The sequence below is a fragment of the Scyliorhinus torazame genome, chromosome 1 (assembly GCF_047496885.1).
Source record: "Scyliorhinus torazame isolate Kashiwa2021f chromosome 1, sScyTor2.1, whole genome shotgun sequence".
Taxonomy (NCBI): Eukaryota; Metazoa; Chordata; class Chondrichthyes; order Carcharhiniformes; family Scyliorhinidae; genus Scyliorhinus; species Scyliorhinus torazame.
In genome coordinates, this window is record NC_092707.1 from 338,607,576 (window position 1) to 338,623,987 (window position 16,412).

Below are 16,412 nucleotides of genomic sequence, written 5' to 3' on the forward strand. Positions count from 1 at the left end.
TCCGGGTAAGCGTTCTCCAAGGCGGCCTTCAGGACGCGCAACAACGCAGAATCGCCGAGCAGAAACTTATAGCCAAGTTCCGCACACATGAGTGCGGCCTCAACCGGGACCTGGGATTCATGTCACATTACATTCATCCCCCACCACTGCGAAATCCTACCAACTGTCCTGGCTTGATGTAATTCACACCTCTTTAACCTATCTCTGGATCTGTAAAGATTTAATCACCTGCTAATGGTCGCATTCCAAGCATTGTTTGGCATCTTTGAATTTGTCTATATATGTGTTTCTGGAACATACCTCTTCATTCACCTGAGGAAGGAGCAGCGCTCCGAAAGCTAGTGACATCGAAACAAACCTGTTGGACTTTAACCTGGTGTTGTAAGACTTCGTACTGTGCTCACCCCAGTCCAACGCCGGCATCTCCACATCATTAAAAATTCACTTATGCTTGAATGGGAACGTTTCTGGCGTGCCAAGTAAAGAGTTATCACATTAAATACGACAAATCTACACCCTCCCATGATTTGAATGCACTGTCTCTTTTTCAGGTACCAGGAATGCAAAGGATCTGGAGGAGCAGGGGCAACGAGTCAGCAACTTCCGAATTTCCACCTTGAACTATACATGTGCAAACGTTGAATGTGGGCCACTATGCTGAATATAAAAACAAAACTGTGTTGTGGGCAAAAGTCCATTTCCAACCACGTTATCATACAGCAAACACCCCTTACTGGAGAATAGTAACGAGCTATGAGAGACAGCAACGGAGTAACAAAATATTGTCCTCTACGATAGGGCTGCAATTGAACACAGTTCCTAAAGGTGAAAAGGACAATTGTGATTTTTTTGAATTTTTTTTTTTTTTTTTAAATTAGACAAAGTACTTGCATTCCACACTATACTAAATACCCCTCTTTGTTTTATATTTCCACTTCAGGACAGAGCTGCATCTTTTTCATTACTAGTCATAAAATTAGCCAGTCAGAAAATTTATTAGCCAGATTTGAAGTTCATCAGTCAACCCATTAAATACAATGATGCTGTGACATAGTACTTTTTCACCAGGTTATTAGCCAAATGAAAATATATTTCACCACATAAAGCCTGCATTAGTGACTAGGAAATTGGCAGGGGGCCAGAACGATCCCTGCTAATTTTTTTCCACCCTATGAGATAGCTTTTTGAGTATATTCAACACCTGCAATTCAAAATAAAAATAGATGATTTCAAAATTAAAAGAACTTGCATTTATATAGCACCTTTTATAATCTCAGAAGGCTCAAATCACTTTATTTTTGAAGTTCTTTTGAAGTGTAGTCATTATTGTGATGTATGAACATTCATGTTTGGGGAGACATTGGCCTAGTGGCAATGTCACTGGACTAGTAATCCAGAGGCCCAGGCTAAAGTGCTGGGGACATGGGTTCAAATTCCGCCATAGCAGCTGCTGGAATTTAAATTCAATCAATAAATCTGGAATTATAAACCTAGTCTCAGGAGTGGTGCGCATGAAATTAACATCAATTGTTGTAAAAACCCATCTGGTTCACAAATGTCCTTTAGGGAAGGAAATCTGCCATTCTTACCCAGGCCCATTTAATTATCCTCTGAAATGGCCCAGCAACAACTCAGTTCAAGAGCAATCAGGATGTCAAGATCTACATCTCATGCAACAATAAAGAAAAATAAAAGAGTAAAGAAAAAGAAATGCAGCAGCCAATTTGCAAACTCCCACAAACAGTAATTAGATAAATGGTCATATCATCTATTTTGGATGATGGCTGAGGGGTATAAAGAGTGACCCAAATACCACAAGAACTCTGCCTGTTTTTTTTTTTTGAATGGAGAGGATAGACAGGGGCAGCAATTAAAATTGCATTTGAAATACAGCATCTCCAACAGTGCAGCACACTCTCACTAGAGTGCCATCCTAGATTATGTGCTCAAGCCTCTGGGATGGAAACTACAACATTCTAATACAGAAGTGAGGGATACCACTGCCACCACCAAACCAAGTCTGGCACAATAGTTTTAGATCACCTATTATTCACAGAAATATTAAACTAATCTGTCAAGGAGTGTATATTTGTGTGACTAAAAGGTGATGGTAAGCCACCTTCCTGAACTGCTGCAGTTCATGTGGTGTAGGAACACCCAAAGTGCTGTTAGGGAGTTCCAGGATTTTGACGTTGTAATATTGAAAGAACAGCGATATAGATCCATGACAAGATGGTGCGTGACTAGGGGGAGAACTTGCAAATTGAGGTGTTGACCTTGCACTTCTATGTGGCAGAGGTCACCCGGTTTGGGCAGTGTTATTGAAGGAGCCTTGATGAGTTGCTGCAATGCATCTTGTATCGGTACACACAACTGCCACTATTTATCAGTGGTGCGCATTTAAGGCATTAGATGAGGGGCCGAGCAATCAAACTTCTTTAATCTGAAGGTGTTGAGCTTTTTGAATGCTCCTGCAGAAAATTTGTCACACTACTGGAACAGTTTTAGGGGTGTGGCTAGATCTGGAACACAGGTTTTCAGCACTACAGCTGAAATGTTGTCAGGGCTTTTAACCTTTGTGGTATCCATTGCCTTGAACCATTTTTTAATATCATGTGGATATTAAATTGGCTGGAGTGGCATCTGTATACAGGGGTCAGCAGGAAGAGGCAAAGATGGATCATCAGCTTGCCATTTGTGGCTAAAGATGGTTACTAATTCTTCAGCTTGATGTTTGCACTGACAAGCTGGGCTCACCCATTGTTGTAGATGGGGATATTTTCAGAGCATCCTTCTCCAGTTAGTTCTTTAATTGTCCCCTACCATTCATGATTAAATAGGAATGAAGAGTGCTGATCTGACCCTTTTGTTGTGGGATCACTTTCCTTTGTCTACAGCATGCTGCTTCAATGTTTAGCCTGCATGCAAGTCCTTCATTGTATCTTCACTAGGTTGGCATCTAATTTTTAGGTATGCTCTTCTTCACTCCTGATTAAACCAGCATTGGTTACCTGCTTAGTAGTAATGGTAGAGTGAGAGATATACTAGGTCATGAGGTTATAGATAGTGGTGGAATACAATTCTGCTACTGCTGATGGTTCATTCAGTGCCTCATAGATATCCAGCTGCTAGATTTTTTTCTGAATCCATCCCATTTAGCAATGGCAGTGCCATACAATACAATAGAAGATGCCCTCAGAGGGAATATGGGTTATGCCTTCACAAGGACTGTGGTCACAACTACCAATACTGCCATGGGCAGATGCACCTACGACATGTAGATTGCTGAGGGAGAGACATCAGAACTAGATGCAATGCATCCAAGGATACAGAGGGAGGTGAGAGGTGGCAATCAGCAGGGTTTTTTTTTGCCTGTTTGACCTGATGCTTCATAGAATCTGGAGTCAATGGTGGTTCCCAGGGACATTCCATACGAACTGTAACCACTGTGTGGCCACCTCTGGTGGGTCTGCTATGCTGATCTGATAAGATATACCCATGTGTGGTGATGAAAGCATCTGAGACGTTGGCCGTAAGGTATGATTCAAGAGCCTGACTAAGTCAGATTGTCGCTCGACCAGTCTACGTGACATTTCTCTCAATTCTGGTACAAGTTTCCAGATGTTAATGAGGAGAGGTTTGTAGGGTTTATCGTTGATATTTGTGGTGTACAGATCGATTTGAGGTGGTCCATCTGGCCTTATTCGATGTTTGGTTAGTTTGATACAACGTAGTGGCTTGCTAGCCCATTTCAGAGGACAGTTAAGAGTCAACCACATTGTTGTACGTCTGGAATCACATGTAGGCCAAGCCAGGTAAAGATGTCAGATTTCACATTACTGAATCAGGTGGATTTTTACAACAATCTAATAGTTTCATGATCATAATTACTGATTCTAACTTTTTAATTCCAGACTTCTTAATTAATTGAATTTAAATTCTTCCAACTGCTGTGGAGGGATGTAAATTTATGCCTTCGGAGCTTTAGGCGGTCCTCTCGATTACCAATCCAGAAACATTCTACTGTGCCATTGTTCCTTTTGAAGAAAACAGTTATCAGAGTTCAGATTTGAAGTTTGCAACATTTAAAGTGGATCCATATTTTAAAAAATTATTATTTCCCCTTGAAGAATGGTTACCAAACTTTAAACTTGGACTTTTCATTATTGCAATCAATTTAGCGAATAGATTTTCCCATCAGTTGTAACCTGCTCCAAGTCACAGCTTCCAGCTAGCTGCAGCCAGTACAAATGATTGTTGTACCTTTAAGCTAAATATGAGTCACTAGTCTTATATGTAGAAAACAAATATTATTTTTGTCACAATTCAAAATCATATTATTGTTAAAGACATTCTAAAAGGCATCACAGGGGTTAATCTCAGGCAGCCCATTCAATCTGTCTTTAATAAGCAGTGGACACAGGAATCTTTATTACTTAGATTTAACAGTATACGGCTTATGATGTATAAATAGCTGCCACATGGTCAATGGATCTGTTCACAGCCAAAGCCTGCAAATGGAGAAGTTGTAGCTGCTGGATTAAGTCATATCATATCAAAGAAAGGCAAGAACTGACAGCTGAAGAGGGAACTTCACAGCATGAGTATTGGGGCTTTTTTAATGCTCAGCCAGTAGGCTCCGTATCCATGAGATATGAAGCCAGTGAATAGCTGGCTTTGGTTCCTGCATGTACTGCAGTATGCTAACACCAAACACTAGTCTGCAATAGCACATGTTAAAACCACAACTAATGATTGGCTTTGCTGGGTTCCAAGATGGAGATACGCCAGTACAAAAGAGATGTAGTTACAACAAAGGCTGTACGCTCCAGGCTTCTGAGACCAACATTCTACTGTCAATAAATAAAGCAGTGACCTCAACTGCTTGCCAAGCTGTGCTTAAAATCCAATGCCCTACTTTTGCTTTCACTGATTGTTCAGATATTATTTGTGGTCAAATGCATGTACTTTTCAAAAAGTACAAAAGATGATCGATTAATTTCTGCCAATATAAAAATAAAGAATTTGAAAACTGGCTTTTAAATATCCTGATACAGTGTATGAAAAAGGACAAAAGCAAATTAAAACCTGCTAGCACTTTCTTTTTCACCTTCATTAACTGTCTTCTCCCTTTCGTGCCAAATACCATTCGGAACAGAGGGGAGGCAGACTCCTCCCAACACAACTGCACACACAACTGTGTTGTCTTAGCCAACAGCCTGTAGAACATACCAAACAACCTGCACGGCATACCATACCAATATAAAATTATCCTGTGGAAGAAAACTGCAAGTAAGATTTCCACATTTGAACCACTTCAGAGTTGGAACGTCAATATACATGTCCATACTTTCCTGTTGTAAATTCAAGTTGAACATGATATTATAATTTAAGATTACTAACTTTTTCAGTACGTCTTTAGAGCAGAACTCAGCAAATTTTATACAACCAAATGTCTACCATATTTACAATGGTAATCGTGTGCACATATTACTGTTTATTTTGAATTTCCCAATTAACTAAATTCTAGAATTCAATAGTAACTCCCTGCAATATATGAAAGATGCATACACCATAGAACCTGGAGTAATGATCCCCCTTAAGAAAAATATGCCACCCGCAAAATTATCTTTTTAATTTAAACAATCATGGATTCAAATTCAGGTGGAATATAATCTATATGCTAACATAACTGTATATTACATTTGCATACTTGAATTTAAATTTCTTAAAGACAAATGTAAAAATATAAAATCAGTCATGCTGCCTCAATCATTTTTCTGTTTTTGTTTCTGTCTGATTTCATCCTTTCTCCACTCCATACATCTGCTTGTGTGATTATGGCTGTGTGTTTATGGCTAACTTGTCTCTATTTCCAATTCTTAGTCTGCCAGGGGTATTTCATATGGTGCATCTACTCTTAAAATCACTTGATGTTGATGCCAAAAATTAGTGCTGCTTTCATGAGCATTCAGGGAAAGGCAGGGATTGATAAGAGGAAAGAAACTTGTCCCAGAATCTACAGTGAATGAGATCTGTTACTGCAATATCGATCAGAGAGGTGTTTTGTTTGAAATAAGGCTATTACGATGGTCAGACTCCTTTTCACCTCTCAATACTAAAGGGAGTGATGCTGAATCTTAGCATCACCATTAGGTAGCCAAGTAAATTAAGTAAATGGAGGGGGCTTCTGAAGAAATAGGACACAAGGGTACAGAAGAGAGTTGGGTGGGTCAAATTATCAACATTTCTCGGGCTCCCTAAAATGGCCAGGGGGTGGACACAAGATGAATTGAGAGTCAGGGAAATGGAAACCTTCATGGCATTTATAAGCTTTCCCACATTTTATGATCAATTAAACTGGTGTGTGCAGTGCCAAATATTTTTTGATCTTCAGCAAAATGAGCCTCCCCTTCCACACCCAAATCCGGAGGTCAGTGACTCTCCAGATATTGGGCTCCTGGTCTCATTTCAGTGATGCTGGTGAAGTGCAAAGAGTCCAATGGTGCAGAGTTCGGGTTTTGTTAGCTTCACAGCATCATAGCAGCCCTCAGTCAAGCTTGTCGGGCATCAACGCCTGTGTCTGGGATCAAGATTAGGCCGGGCATCAGCAGGTAAGGCAGGAATCCAGAAATCAGGTATCAGTAGAGGATGCCAGGTGGAGGGTTGCAAGTTCAGAGGTCTGGAAAGGAGGCTTGGCAATGAAGAATGAGGTGGAGCTTTAGCGGTCAGGAGAAGATTAAATTCAGAGTCAGGAGGAGCAGGAGTCTTTACATTTAAGCCAGTTACATTTCCTTGTGGCGGTCAAGAGGATAACGTTTCTAGAGTCTAATTCATAATGGAACCTCTTGCCTCCCGTCAAACAAATCTTGGGGAAGCAACCTCAAATAGGTGTTAAGTCCCTTATTTACAAAGCTGTTTCAGGCATGAGTGGAGGACAGCTCCTGTTTATTCTCTCACAATATGGCAGGTAGCAAATTTCTAGCCAGAGATGCGCACATGGTTCCATACTGGGGCCATAGTAGGGCCAATTTCTGGGCCACTAGCCTTTTCCTGTTGCCTAAATGAACATCTAACGCACATTGCAATTATATAGATTGATATGTTTGCACTTCTGAAGTATGCGAGGGGAAAGCCAGTCAAGAATATGGGCCTTTTTTTTTTAATTGGAGGCACTATTAGTTGAGCAACTCAATCCTGCCTTTTAAACCTTGATTTATACCGTAGGAATCCAGTGTTACGAAAGTTGATTCAAGTCTGAGAAAACCAAAAAGAAGTACTGTTTTTCAATGCTGCTTTGGAGATCCTGCCTTTCACCCCCAAACCCCAGAGGCAGAAAGTCCTACAAGCAACACTTCTGCGGTCAGTGGGAAGAGATCATACAGGTTCATGCTTAGTTCTAAAGACAGTGGTGCAACGCTGAAAAAAATTCAATGACCTTATCAGCATAGTCTAGTTACGAATACTGCTCTTTTACTCTGCTTACGCCTCCACATCTAGGCTACTTACTTATAAAATTTCCTTACCCTACTTGCCTTCAATCTCTTACAGTCACTGCATCAATTTGTGCTTCTCCTCATACTCACACATCATCATTATTGCAATCCACACCTTACATCTGACACACTTTAGATCAGTAAATCATGGCAGGTATAAGCACCGTAACTCAAGGCATGAGGTTATCAGCTGAGGGAATGAGCTCGCCTGCGCACTAACTTCCCAGTTGAAGAAGGTTAGCCATCACTAGAAGACAGTCAAAGCTGCTAAAGGAGATGTTGTGCAGTATTGCTCCACACCATATCCTGATTTTCCCTTCTTCCTTCTATTTGCATGATGAACTGCAGATACTTTCACCAGCTACACCTTTCTTTGCTCTTCCATCACATCACAGGTTAACGCTTGCCCTCATCTTTCATTTCAGATGTAAAAAAGGTGGAAGCCTGTTTGCCATTCAAGCCAAGGAGCCCATGCACTGTCCCTCAATCTCACACTCACAAGTACCTGTGCAGAGAGTTTACAAATTGGGTAGACTTGAGAATGGTTCTTCATGTCATGAATCAATGGGTACACGTATGCTAAACCCAAGACACCACAGGTGCCTATTTGTAATTGGGGGGAGATTGCAAACTAGTTCCACTGCTGAGTATTTAATAATAATAATAATAATAATAATAATAATAATCACTTATTGCCACAAGTGAGCTTCAATGGAGTTACTGTGAAAAATCCCAAGTCGCCACATTCCGGCACCTGTTCGGGGAGGCCGGTACGGGAATTGGATATTGATTTATAGGGCTCAGGCTATTGAAGAATACTGGTGGGCATACACTGCAAAATGTTAGGTGCACTGAACAGCCTGCCAGTTTATGCATAATGTCCAGAACATACTGAAGTTCAGTTCACAGAGGCAGTTCTGTTCAAAATGGAGTGAACAATCAACCCATAAACATGATAATGATGCCTATGTTTAAGGGGCATCTTGATAAATACATGAATAGGATGGGAATAGGGAGATACGGACCCCGGAAGTGCAGAAGATTTTAATTTAGACGGGCAGCATGGTCGACACAGGCTTGGAGGGCCGAAGGGCCTGTTCCTGTGCTGTACTTTTCTTTGTTCTTTGTACTGTGCTTGAGCCTTTGCGGATTTCTCTGACTGTTACCATGGAATATTAGTCAACTCACTAAGTTTGGGGGCCAGGATTTAATTACTCCTCACTGGGGTAGATAACCCCAGTCCAAGCCAAGCATTCAAAAGCCAGACGTTCAAGGTGTCTAGCTGCTCAAGGTCATTCACCAAGATCATTTGTAGTGTCCTTAATGGATGCTCAATGGCCTTCTACCTTCCAAGGTGTAGCCATTGGGGAACTCCTTTACACAATCAGTAGGATTAGTAAACAAGGACATATATGGGCACAAAGGGCCTGCATAAGGGCCATTAATAATTATTTATGTTAATAGATGATAGAGATGGAATTCAATAATTTGATTTTTAAGATGGTATTTGACATTTGCACTGAAATGAGGGCAAGATTCATAACACTGGACTAAAGAAAGAAATCAAATGATAATTATAAAGATTGTGAAACTATTGGTGCATTGGTACTGGGAGTGATAGTTCAGGTGAAGCGCAATTCAATGGGCTCTGTTACAGCTTATCCAACTAATGGTATTGTTGGTCAATGTAACTCTATTCATCATTTATTCATGATTCTGCTCCTTACATTGCACTTCTTGCTATCCTGAAGTAACAACTGGTACCTTGTGATAGTAACCTTGTGGATCATGAAGCAGATCATCACAGATTTGGACTTACACTCAGGTCTGTACTGTAGCGAGTTCAGGGAAAGTTTATTATGTGATTCAGAGGCACCAGAGCTTCCATTATCGTGAAAAGGTCCCACAACAAGCATAAGACCCTTCTTGAAATATTTTAATTAGTGATTCTATTCTGGCTCAGGTTTGTACTGTAGCGAGTTCAGGGAAAGTTTATTATGTGGTTCAGAGGCACCAGAGCTTCCATTATCGTGAAAAGGTCCCAGAACAAGCATAAGTTCCTTCTTGAAATATTTTAATTAGTGATTCTATTCTGGTGTATGACATTCATGTCTATAGTGCATGAGGTTGGGGGGAGGGGGTTGGGGGAAGGTGCTGAAACACAAGTTTGGGCTGATGGACCCGGAACTAATGTGCAGGGTGCCAGGTATGGTGGTGGGCTGGGCACACAATCTGCCCCTGTGACCCAACACGGAGTTTAAAATATGAATAATAATACAAAAAAAGTCCTCCAGCCCTCGCCCCCGCCCACGTTCTCCATGCCTCACCCAGGCACCACCCACCTCCCATGACTCCCATTTCCCCTAGGCCAACTTAGTGCCCTTTTACCCACTCACAATGGGCCCATTCCAGAGATGTCAACTTAGTGGTAACTCATACCAACCCATGCTGCCCACCTATCAACCTTTACCCTTATCCTCTCCATGCCAACTCACGAGTATCCTTGATAGTTCCTTGACAGGCTTGGCACTTCTGGGCCTAGCTTAATACTTCAGAGCTAAGCTTTGACAAGTTGGACACACCCTAGTCAGCTTTGACACTTCCCGGACTTGTTTTGACAGGTTTGATAAATGGACTATTCTTTAACAGTTCCAATGATTTAATGCATAAAAAATGTGCAATCATGTGCATATTTAAACAGTCCCGAAGGGTGTCTTACCTCTCCCAAAGATGCTCCAGGCGCTTGCCAAAAGTGTACCTTACTTCTCCAAAAGGTTATCCAAACATATCCACCAAGTTCAGACCTCCTCTTACTTGTTCTATTCTGCACATTTTGGATTCCAGACTCCTGTTCTTCCAAAATCCCAATTCAGTGAGGCAGCTGGAGATTTAAATGGGCAGCTGGTTCCAGGAATGGCATATATGCAAATGCCAGCCTGATTCAGAGTCCCACTGCCGTGAAGATGGAAAATGGGGACCGGACGTTTCGAATTTCTGGCCATTTTCAGTATTTTCTCCATGACTGAGAACCTACCCACTAGGGTCTATCTCCCCCATGGGTAGGGCAAGGAGGCAGGTCCCGAATCCAGCCCAGCCACAACAGGGATCGCCAATATGACCCACGCCGGCTATCCAATGAACTGTGCCAACCAGCCCCCTACGAATTCCAAGTTGCTGCAGCAACACACACTTCTACATACATGTTGTAGCCTGGACCAATGGGTAATGGTACAGGCTCCAATTTATTTCCATCACATGGCTAACGAAGAACCTCTCCTGCTCTTACCGCCTGCCAAAGGCACATGTTGGAAGGATTTACAAGTTGATACTCAACTTTATTGGCCGAGTTATGAACATACTTCCTTGGCCATCAAGTCCTGGCATGGGTCCTGAATACAGAGCTTCTGGCTCAGAGGCAGAAACACTAAACTGCCACAAAATTTCTATTACAGGTGCAAGTGCTAGATAAAATGCTGGCAAGTAGGTTGATCATCACCAGGCTTTTTTTTTTTCCACGTGTGCACTTAACATAGATTGAAAAATGTTCCAAGTACTGCAACATAAGAAACTATGGTACAACCTTTGACCTAAACTTTTCATCTCTTTCCGGTCATAGGGGAAGCTATGCAAATCTATATGTGGGTGGAGGCAAGGTAAAGATATACAAATGAGGAAAACACACCCTCCAGTCTCCTACCAACATTTACACTCTTGAAATACTGGACGCAAAGTGTTCAGAGATTGTCAGGATAGACGAGAAGGCAAAAACCGATATAGGGCCAGTGCAAAAATGTTTCAGAGTTATTTAATGTAAAAGCTCTCTTATTAAAATTGAATTTTCCGAATGAAAGTAAAATCTTTTACTCTGGCAGCTTATTGGACTTTACTTCCTACTCTTGCAGCAGGCTTTCCCAGATGGAAAGCTTTGGACATTAAATCTAGATCTTTGATTTGAGTAGATTTTCAATTGAGTAGATGTTCTATAAGAAAGCATGTTAAACAATTAATTGGTAAGAGCATGATCTACAACAGAGTTTTTCAAAGTATTGGTCACAACCCAAGTCGCGGGTGGGTATCAGAAGGGTCATGGAGCTAAGGGTTTCCCAATCATTCAGAAACCTGCAGGGGAAAATCCTGCCTAAAATATCAATTCAATCCCTTAGAGGGAGCACTTATTTGATGGATTTCCTGTTTCACGGTTCCCACCAACAAACCAACACCTCCGCTCACTGAAAAACATTTGGCGAATTCATCACCCTCTCCGAGCCAGATCTGCAGATCAAGAGTTCACCCAGATGTGGCTCATCTGCACTCCTATTTCCCTGGACATGGACCCCATGTGCTCTGCCCCGATGCTGAAAAGTTGTCCAGTGGGCAACATCAAGGAGCCATACTGACCATTCTGCAGCAGAAAGATTCTGTCACGAAACAGAAGGAGACCATCAGAAAACTCACCGCCAAGCTCAGAAGATCCAAGAGTCTGAGTATGTCAGAGCCCTCGGTGAGTGAGCAGAAACCTGGACAGGGATTCCTTGTGTGTGTGCGCGCATGTTTACTTGCTGTGTTCTCAGTGATGCCAACAATACAACCGAGGCAATGTCTCCATGCAGCCAAAACAACTTGAATTTTTTCTGCCGATCTTCCTGCAGTATGGTTGCTGCTGTGTGTCAGCGACACCATGGAGACACATTCAGTGGGAGGGAATCGACTGCCATTGCAGCAAGCGCTACATTATTGGAGGCAACAGTCTCCATGAGGTGGCTGCAATTGCATGTTTTCTGGTTGGGGAGACATGACCACATGAAAATGTTGACATAAATCTGATACACCAGGAGGTACTGGATAGTCACTAAGAACAGGAAATCTAGATGATTTACTTTCCCTCCCCTGCCTGGGGTAAGAAAACTTTAGCGGCTCAAACACTGCCTTGGCCCAGGATCCAGGATAGACTGGGTTAGCAAACGTGGTGTGGGTCCCGAAAGTCGGCCAGTTAGTAAAAGTGGAACCCGGGAAAAAGTCTGAAAAACACAAATCTATAGAATAGACTTAGATAGCAGTCCAATGCAATTTGGTCAAAAGTTGTAAAACGAGTTTATGCATGATATATACATGCTGCTGAATTTTTCCATTTTAAGTAAATAATTTGGAATGAAATTTTACAAATGAACAAACACACACACACACAAATAAAAATACAAATAAAACAGTGTACAAAGATTTACAGCATGCATGTTCCAATAAAATTAAACATCTGCTGAAGAACAATACCCCATGTGAACCTAGAAAAAATATACATTTTACATTTATTATATATTTTTAAAAATTATTTTTAAATTTCTCAATGTATTCTTAATACGCAAGTGTTTCTGGGCTGAAGGGCATATCATCTTCTCTGTAAAGATATTTAAGAATTCGTGGACAGAATCCGCATGAAGTATGCACTTAAAATACCTTAAAACTAGTCATTAGGGAGTAAGTGTCCATTTTTCAATTAACATTTCAACACCCAGTCCAGGCGATTGACCCAACCTAGCAAGCACAATCTAGTTCCTAGTACTAAAATATGCAACTGATCTCCCATACATACTATACAAGACATAGAGCAATTAAGTTTCTCAAATTTGTTTCATCTCTTTGGAATTTATGTCACATTAATGAAAATACTATAAGTTGTGAACAAGATGACTGACAAATCAGATTTTAAAAATGATGGAAAAACTTGAGAAATCAATATTCTGGTCATTAAAACCTAACCTTAAACCATCCTTAATGTTACATTTGTAAAACACCTGCGACTATAAAAAGCGCCTGTGGATTATATGGCATGCTCTGTAGATTTATTGCAATTTCTTTAATTTACAAAAACAGTTTTAAAAATGCTGTTTAACAGTAACTTTAGACCTTAAAAAGGAGCTTTGTATTTGTTTATTCTGTGTTAATTAGAAGAAGCAAGTCTATGCAAATATTTTCAGGGGAACATAATAAAAATTCCAAGACACATTTCAAAGAAGAGCAGAGTCTCCCATTGTGCTGGACAACTTAGCCTTTAATTATCAAAACCATAACACATGATGAGGTGTTTTATATCAATTCTATTTATGGGACCTTGCTTTCCTCTACACAAAGTGGGGGTCGCATTTCTCTACATTACAACAGTGATTGTAGTTAGTTCATTGGGCTTCGGGATATCTTGGAAATCGTAAAAAGCATCATGTATAAATAAAAGTTTTTTCTTAAACTGCATTACATAACTCTGTCTACTTATCGCAAAACTATAAATAATTTATGAAAATACCTATTTCATGGGAGTGATGATTCTTCTCAGTGACACAGATATACCAGGCATAGCCAAAATAGCCTGGCAACTGCATCCCTAATCAAATCTCAAAAATGTCACTGTGCTCAATGTCCCGAAGTAGACAGAAAATTCCCCAAACTTAATAAGCGTTAAATGGTGTAAATATATTTATACGAGTCCAAGGGAAGCACGGTTGTGCAGTGGTTAGCACTGCAGCCTCATGGCGCAGACGACCTGGGTTCGATCCTGGCCCGGGGTCACTGTGCATGTGGAGTTTGCATATTCTCCCAGTGTCTGCGTAGGTCTCTCCCCCACAACCCTAAGATGTGCAGGGTATGTGGACTGGCCACGCTAAATTGCCCCTTAATTGGAAAAAATTTAAAATATATATATTTTTACATGAATCTTCGATGTGGAGATGCCGGCGTTGGACTGGGGTGAGCACAGTAAGAAGTCTTACAGCACCAGGTTAAAGTCCAACAGGTTTGTTTCAAACACTAGCTTTCAGAGCACTGCTCCTTCCTCAGGTGAATGAAAAGGTATGTTGCAGAAACATATATATACAGACAAATTCAAAGATGCAAGACAATGCTTAGAATGAGAGTATTTGCAGGTAATTAAGTGTTTACAGATCCCGAGATAGGGGTAACCCGAGGTTAAAGAGGTGTGAATTGTCTCAAGCCAGGACAGTTGGTCGGATTTCGCAAGCCCAGGCCAGATGGTGGGGCATGAATGTAATGCAACATGAATCCCAGGTCCCGGGATTGAGGCCGCACTCCTGTGTGCGGAACTTGGCTATACGTTTCTGCTCGGCGATTCTGTGTTGTCGCGCATCCTGAAGGCCGCCTTGGAGAACGCTTACCCGGAGATCAGAGGCTGAATGCCCTTGACTGCGGAAGTGTTCCCCGACTGGAAGGGAACATTCCCGCCTGGTGATTGTTGCGCAATGTCCGTTCATTCGTTGTCGCAACGTCTGCATGGTCTCGCCAATGTACCATGCTTCGGGACATCCTTTCCTGCAGCGTATGAGGTGGACAACGTTGGCCGAGTCGCAGGAGTATGTCCCGCGTACCTGGTGGGTGGTGTTCTCACGTGTAATGGTGGTATCCATGTCGATGATCTGGCACGTCTTGCAGAGATTGCCATGGCAGGGAACACTGCTCCGGGAAAGTACTGGACGACGAAGGGTACTTTGTCGGTTGTATCCAGTGCTTGTCTTCTGAGGAGGTCGGTGCAGTTATTTGCTGTGGCGCGTTGGAACTGTCGATCAATGAGTCGAGCGCCATATCCCGTTCGTACGGGGGCATCTTTCAGCGTCTGTAGATGTCTGTTACGCTCCTCCTCGTCTGAGCAGATCCTGTGTATACGGAGGGCTTGTCCAGAGGGGATGGCTTCTTTAATGTGTTTAGGGTGGAAACTGGAGAAGTGGAGCATCGTGAGGTTATCAGTGGTCTTGCGGTAAAGCGAAGTGCTGAGGTGACTGTCCTTGATGGAGATGAGTGTGTCCAAGAATGCAACTGATTTTGGAGAGTAGTCCATGGTGAGTCTGATAGTGGGATGGAACTTATTGATGTCATTGTATAGTCGTTTCAGTGATTCTTCGCGTGGGTCCAAAGGAAAAGTGTCATCGATGTATCTGGTGTATAACGTTGGTTGAAGGTCCTATGCGGTGAGTAGGTCCTGTTCAAACTTGTGCATGAAGATGTTGGCATATTGAGGTGCGGATTTGGTCCCCATGGCTGTTCTGTGCGTCTGGATGAAGAACTTGTTGTCGTAGGTGAAGATGTTGCGATCCAGAATGAAGCGGATGAGTTGCAGAATTGCGTCTGGAGATTGGCAGTTGTCGGTGTCGAGTACTGAGGCTGTTGCAGCAATGCCGTCGTCATGGGGGATGCTGGTGTAGAGTGCCGCGATCTCCATTGTGACGAGGAATGTTCCTGGTTCAACTGGTCCATGGGTGCTGAGTTTCTGTAGGAAGTCCGTCGTGTCGCGACCGAAGCTGGGCGTACCTTGTACGATGGGTTTCAAGATGCCCTCGCTATAGCCAGAGAGGTTCTCACACAGGGTCCCATTGCCTGAAACGATAGGATGGCATGGTGTGTTGGCCTTGTGTATTTTCAGGAGGCAGTAGAGATCTCCAATGCGTGGGATGAGAGCATGTAGGGTGCTCTGAAGGTCTGGATCCAAGGTCTTGATTAGTCTGTTGATACTGTTGATTCTGTTCATACTGAACAGAAGGGGCTACTGCAAAGAGGTATACTGACAACTCAACAACCAGGAACACTACAGACAGTTACCCGCAGATCCGAACAAGGAACACATCCGCCAACTCAACAGACTGATCAAGACCTTGGATCCAGACCTTCAGAGCACCCTACGTGCTCTCATCCCACGTACTCCCCGCATTGGAGATCTCTACTGCGACCATGACACCACACAACCCTGCCATGGCAATCTCTGCAAGACGTGCCAGATCATCGACATGGATACCACCATTACACGTGAGAACACCACCCACCAGGTACGCGGGACATACTCCTGCGACTCGGCCAACGTTGTCCACCTCATAAGCTGCAGGAAAGGATGTCCCGAAGCATGGTACACTGGCGAGACCATGC

The 16,412-nt window shown here is 42.3% G+C and overlaps 1 protein-coding gene and 1 long non-coding RNA gene across 9 annotated transcripts in view; one reads left to right on the forward strand and one right to left on the reverse strand.

Annotated features, from left to right (window-relative positions):
* Nucleotides 1-1,172, forward strand: part of LOC140425243 (uncharacterized) — a 42,791-nt gene extending 41,619 nt beyond the window's left edge. Inside the window, exon 5 of the long non-coding RNA XR_011947797.1 lies at nt 552-1,172. This is a non-coding gene — a long non-coding RNA (uncharacterized lncRNA). The remainder of the gene's footprint in view (nt 1-551) is intronic.
* The window catches only part of LOC140425211 (G patch domain-containing protein 2-like), a 398,136-nt gene that overhangs the window by 298,996 nt on the left and 82,728 nt on the right, over nt 1-16,412 (reverse strand). The window lies entirely within an intron of this gene.